Here is a 6000-nt window from a genome sequence, read left to right on the forward strand (position 1 = left end):
TRAGATTGACCAGGAGTGGTCTTATTTTGATTCATTACATTTCTGAAGAATAGAGGAAGACTGCAGTTGCCCTCAAAGTAATCCCTACAACAGAAGTTCAGTGCTTTGAACTTCGAAGTAAAGCATTCGTCAAAGGAGTTATCGCAGGGGTGACGACGGATGTTCAGGTTGAATACCTGAAGAGAATTCCTGGTGTTGTTAGTGCCCGGGCGTCTGAACCGCTGGTTGAATGGAGAAAAATAAGAAAGTCTATTGGTCCTGTTGTTTTTTGGTAAAGAGTATCTTCTACGCATCTGAAGCTTGGTTATATAAGATACGCTGTAACATTCCCAAACCACTGCAGTGTAAGAACTGTAAAGTATTTGGCCGTTTCAAGTGTGTGCAGTTGGACCCAGTATAATGAAGAACGGTGTATATGTAACAGTGTTGCTTCCGTCCCTGTCCTCGCCCCTACCTGGGCTCGAACCAGAGACCCTCTGCACATATCAACAACTGACACCCACGAAGCATCGTTACCCATCACTCAACAAAAGCCGCGGCCCTTGCAGAGCAAGGGGAACAACTACTTCATGGTCTCAGAGCGAGTGACGTCGCCAATAGAAACGTTATTAGCACGCACCCCGCTAACTAGCTAGCCATTTCACATCGGTTACATATAGAAGGACAACAGAGTTGCAATTGTGGTGGGGAACATGATCCCGAGTTCCTGGTGTGCCTTGTAAGTGTGAAGGAGATTGAGGTGYCAAAAGTTAGAGCGACCAATCAAATTTCCTATGCGGAGGCGATTAAAAGAATTGAGAAAACAAGTGATGCTAGTGAAGATATGGTAGTGGATGCACCACAGCCTGTAGTAAATGTTTGCTACCAGTCAAAAGATGGATTGTGTGGCTTTCATTGCTACAGTTATAAACTGTATGGCWGAAGTCTCAAAGAAGTCTAAGAAACTGAAAATTATTGTGGTTGCGGCAGAAAAGTTTTTGGGACTCAAGCGTCGTGACTTTACTTTCATTAATTTGATGACTGTTATTTATCTAATCAACTATCTAAATTAATCAGGTAACAATTAACTCATTAGTATTTGGGGCACCACGAGAGCGGTTCTTTAAAGTTACCATCTCCCGAATTAAACTCCATCAACAGTCAATTTATTAATCYTAACCTTGCATCTGCAAAAACCTGAGACTTACTTATGATTCAGTAATACACAAATTGGCTTAATTATTTATTTACTAGCTAATTAAATGGTAGCACAGGATYAACATACACACTTAATACATTAGAAACAGGTCCCCACCAGTTCCCTCCTCCCCCGGTCTGCGGGTGAGAGGGGGTCTGGTTGAAGTTATTTATTGCAAAGCTGATCTGACTTATTTGGATCCTAACAGGACAGTCATGACACCCCTTAAGCCTGTGTAGGGATCAGATCTGAACAGATCTGTTTATTTTTTAACAGTAGTTGTTTGATTTATTAAATTTTTGGTAGTTTAGTCGTTTTTTTGGTAGTTTGTTATGTTTTTGGGGGAAATCGTGTTTCCATCCCGCACAGTAYGTGYCGGGATGCACATTAAATTGTGCAATCGCCAATATACCATAGAAGAAGAAYAWAATTGAAAAATGTATTACAATGTGAGTTACAAAGTCAAAAACATAATTTTGAACCTATGAAAGATAGAAAATAAAATGAAAAGAGATGCTTATGAGTGTTTTACTGCAGTTTAGGCTGGTCAACTTCACCTTGCAAAAGTGGTAGTGTAGTCAGCTAGCCATCGGGATCAACAGGCTGCTCCTGTGCTATGCACATGAAGAGGGAATGAGACAGCTGAGATACATTTGCGTTAATGAGAAATTTTGCCAGTCAAGTAGAGAGGAGGGATACGGTAAAATGAATAYGACTTTGCCAGTCAGGAGGAGAGGGGCTACAGCAGAGCTGCATTCTCCGTCTGTCAAAAGGGAATAGGAGAGAGAGAGACCCGTGGTGCAGTCGGAATGCGCTACCGATCTTCTGACCAGTTCTACTACAGCRATCGCCATCTTGGGGGAGGCCTATYCAGTATTGAGTATAGGTAAGTTTCGCACTGCCAACCAGTGACAATTCTCCAATGTTCCAGGTTGCTGACGAAGTAAAGGGACAAAGGAAATGCKGTATCATTTACGTAGTTTATTAGTGACTGAACATTACTGAAATAAGTGGRTTGAGTTAAAAGAAAAGACTGATGAATGTGACATTCTGGTGTAACTGTTGATCACTAAGTTTAAAGGGTGATGTTGATCTATTTYTGCTGAAAGGGAAGTCATTGATCATGTATTCAGGTGACCAGAAAGTATATTTTTCTTATTGAGAGAAAAGTGAAAAGACTATTCAGAAACAAAACGAACATTGATGCTTATAATTAAAGTAAGCATTTTCTTTATTGGGGAAAACTTGATAATTGAAAGTAAATCTAAACAGAGGTTTRATAAGTAACATTGAGTAGGGGCAGCTCACCTATTCTGTAAGGTCTAGTGAAGGAGGAGATACTAATTAGGTTGGAGGGGTTACTCGGTAGGTTTCTCAATCTTGTTGGTATACACACTATCTCACTTCAGGTTGTCACCTTGATAGCTAAAAATCCTGAAGCCTTCCTCACTACATCTAGTCACGCTGTACAAAATAGGCACGGAGGCGAATTGTGTTGGGGGCACTGGACCAAGATCCCTTTGCTGTCTCAGCCGTCCAGGGCAACAGAGTATTGAGAAGGACCCCTACTAGGTGAGCTAGCCTACCGCCCGCTACAAATAGTACATACAACTATAGTCCTGTTGTACTGTAAGTCCAATAAAACCTATTTTGTGTGTGTTTCCACAAAGTGAGAGTTGTAGTTACCACTGAACTGTGCCTGGTAGTGACACAGCAAAAACTACAATCTGGCCCAATTAGTGTGCAGAGTCCATAGATCCAACCCTGTCTCCCACCTTATTGTCTACAAGATCCTCCTTTTGATATGCAAAGCTCGTCATCACCTTGACTTAGTTGACTTATTCCTTTTCAGCTCCACTGACACTTTCAAGTTTAATGTGGTGAATCTTTAGAGATTGTCCAAGTTAGCGGCATTAATGTCCTTGTCTTTCRCCCTCAGGGGGACATCTTTCTCCGTCCTGATTATGGTGCTGCCCTMTAAAGGAGAGAGAGGAGAGAGATGTTAGAGCAACAACTAAAATAATATTGTCTCGTCAAATCAACATGATCTCCAGTAACAATTGTCTTTCAAGTTTGTCTTGTTACCTACTTTAATAATGATCAATAAATTACAAGTTTGTCATTAAATAATTTGTCATTATTTCTTTATCCCAGGGTATAATAGTACATTGTTGAACAMAATTGTCATATACTACAGCATATCCTCTTGGCAAACACATGAATATTCAAATCTGAACATTAAAATAGATATTGCAATTTACATTAAATTGATGTTACTGCAATTTAGAGCTTAAGATTGAATAAAATGTATTATCAATATGTSACCATAGATGACACATACTCACCAACCGTAACATCAATGTCCTCTCCACCACCAGCAGTGGTCCCATGAAATGTGTCTAGATATCTTATACCTTAATATCTTATATTCAGAGGACAGTGCAACCATGTTCTGTGTATGTTTGGTGGGACATTGATGGAATATTGTCTTAACCCATAGAAAACTGGACACAAATGTTCTTGTAATGTTCTCATTTATGTTACTGGAATATTAAAAGACATAGCTAGCTAGAGACAGCTCGCTAAGTTATAGTAGCTAGCTAACTACTTCTAAATGGCTTATTTTATCAGTGAKAAAGCTTTTGTAGGACTATAGGGAACATCAGGTATTGAATTTAAAAGTGTTATTTTGACAACATTTGCATAATTAATCTTATAAAATTAGTTGCCTGTTAATATAAAACTGGTTTCTGGGTTGCTAGGCAATTATGTTTAGTTTTAAAACACCATGTTAACTGATGGGAGTTTTTGGAGCCTGTAACCAAACCCACAAATCCGGATGCTCCAGATACTCAACTAGTCTAAAGAAGGCAAGTTTTATTGCTTCTTTAATCAGAACTACAATTTTCAGCTGTGCTAACATAATTGCAAAAGGGTTTTCTAATGATCAATTAGCCTTTTAAAATGATAAACTTGGATTAGRTAACACAACGTGCCATTGGAACACAGGAGTGATGGTTGCTGATAATGAGCCTCTGTACACCTATGTAGATATTTCATAAAAAAATCAGCCGTTTCCAGGTACAATAGTCATTTACGACATTAACAATGTCTACCCTGTATTTCTGAACAATTTTATGTTATTTTAATGGACAAAAATGTGCTATTCTTTCAAAAACAAAGACATTTCTAAGTGACCCCAAACTTTAGAACGGTAGTGTATATCCATAAAAATGATGCTGATTCATGATTTTGACTGGCTGAGGAAAGCTGCCTGCATGTCCGTCTCATCCCAACTCCCAACACGTTCTTTACTATGGGACAGCTGGAGATGGAAGATGGAACAGAGTAAATAGGCATTTTAACATCATAGATTTAGCCGGTGGTAACTTGTGGAATAGACACCGGRTGGAATGCGGTTTTAACCAATCACCAGTCAGGATTAGACCCACCCGTTGTATAAATTCTGTTATAAACTGGGRGGTTCGAGCCCTGAATGCTGATTGGCTGACAGCCGTGGTATATTCTGTTAACATCTGACTACAAAGTGATCTGTTCTTGRAATTTGTCATCTATGACATTCCAGACTTAAATATGATAATTTTTCACAAAGTTGTTTGGATGTAGAACTAATTTTTCAAAGTAACTTTAGTTAAGTAAACTATATATTTTTAAGGGTTGTTTTAGTATAGGTTATCTTCTTCCAGTGTGAAGTAATTGGTAGCTTGGTAAACTATATTTTCAGAGTAGCTTCTGATAACTTGGGCCTGTTCAGGATGTAGTGTCACAGAACATTCAGATAGAAATGTGTCTTGTAGAACAGAAATGGTTGTATGTCCGATAAAATATGGAATTGTGTCATGTCTATTCATTACATTTTTTTCCTGCAACATTCAGAGCGCTTCCCGTCCCTGAATACCCCCTGGACTGTATGACATTGCTCTCTTTACTTTTTTTCCCTTTTTCTCTTACCTCTTTTCTTTGAGAATGTATGTCCTGCTGTGTTGCCTTACATCACCATCTTCAAAGTCAACAGCTTAAAACACTTACCAACCTTAAAGGTGAAAGGTATGACATGCACTTACAAGGTATGTAAAACGCACAAAGGAGGTTATTTGATGTGCGGGGGACGGACAGGTGTCGTGTGTCATGGGGCAGAGGGGGCAGGGTAAACACTGCCCACTGTCTGAGTCAATTTGTTCCCTCTGTTGATTGTAAATCACGTCGCTGCTAAGGGAGCACCGCAATGATGTCGAAAGACATTGATTTAACCTCCGTGTCTCATAAGAGTAGGAGTTCACATACACACATGTGCATACACACAGACACATGAATGCATGCGCATAAACAACCACACACACACACACACTAGACTACACGGGTCATTGACATTACACACATACTGACCTTCCCATCAGGCTACTTTTCACCTCATTTCTCTCTGGTGTCCTCTCTATGACATATGTGTAGTACTAAGCATGATGACAGAATACCGAAACCCCCTGATCTAGACTAGTAAGACAAACAACCTTCAACTCAATCTCTCACCCTCAGAGAATATTATTCCCAGAGCTGATCATAATAGTCTAACTTTGTGGGAAGAGAACCGAACACAAAAACGGATTTAATTGCTGAGGCAAACTATTGTCCGTTTGCAGTTATCACTATAGTAAAGGCCAATACTTTTGCAGCACTAAAATGGGGAAATACGTGAAAATGATGCCCTCTCCTAAATTWGTGTTTTCTTGTACAACAAAACCCTGCTGTCAAAACAATTACCAAAGAAAAACTGACCCATTTTGACCTTTGACGGGTAATAGTTG

This window comes from Salvelinus sp. IW2-2015, unplaced genomic scaffold, assembly GCF_002910315.2.
Source record: "Salvelinus sp. IW2-2015 unplaced genomic scaffold, ASM291031v2 Un_scaffold871, whole genome shotgun sequence".
NCBI lineage: Eukaryota > Metazoa > Chordata > Actinopteri > Salmoniformes > Salmonidae > Salvelinus > Salvelinus sp. IW2-2015.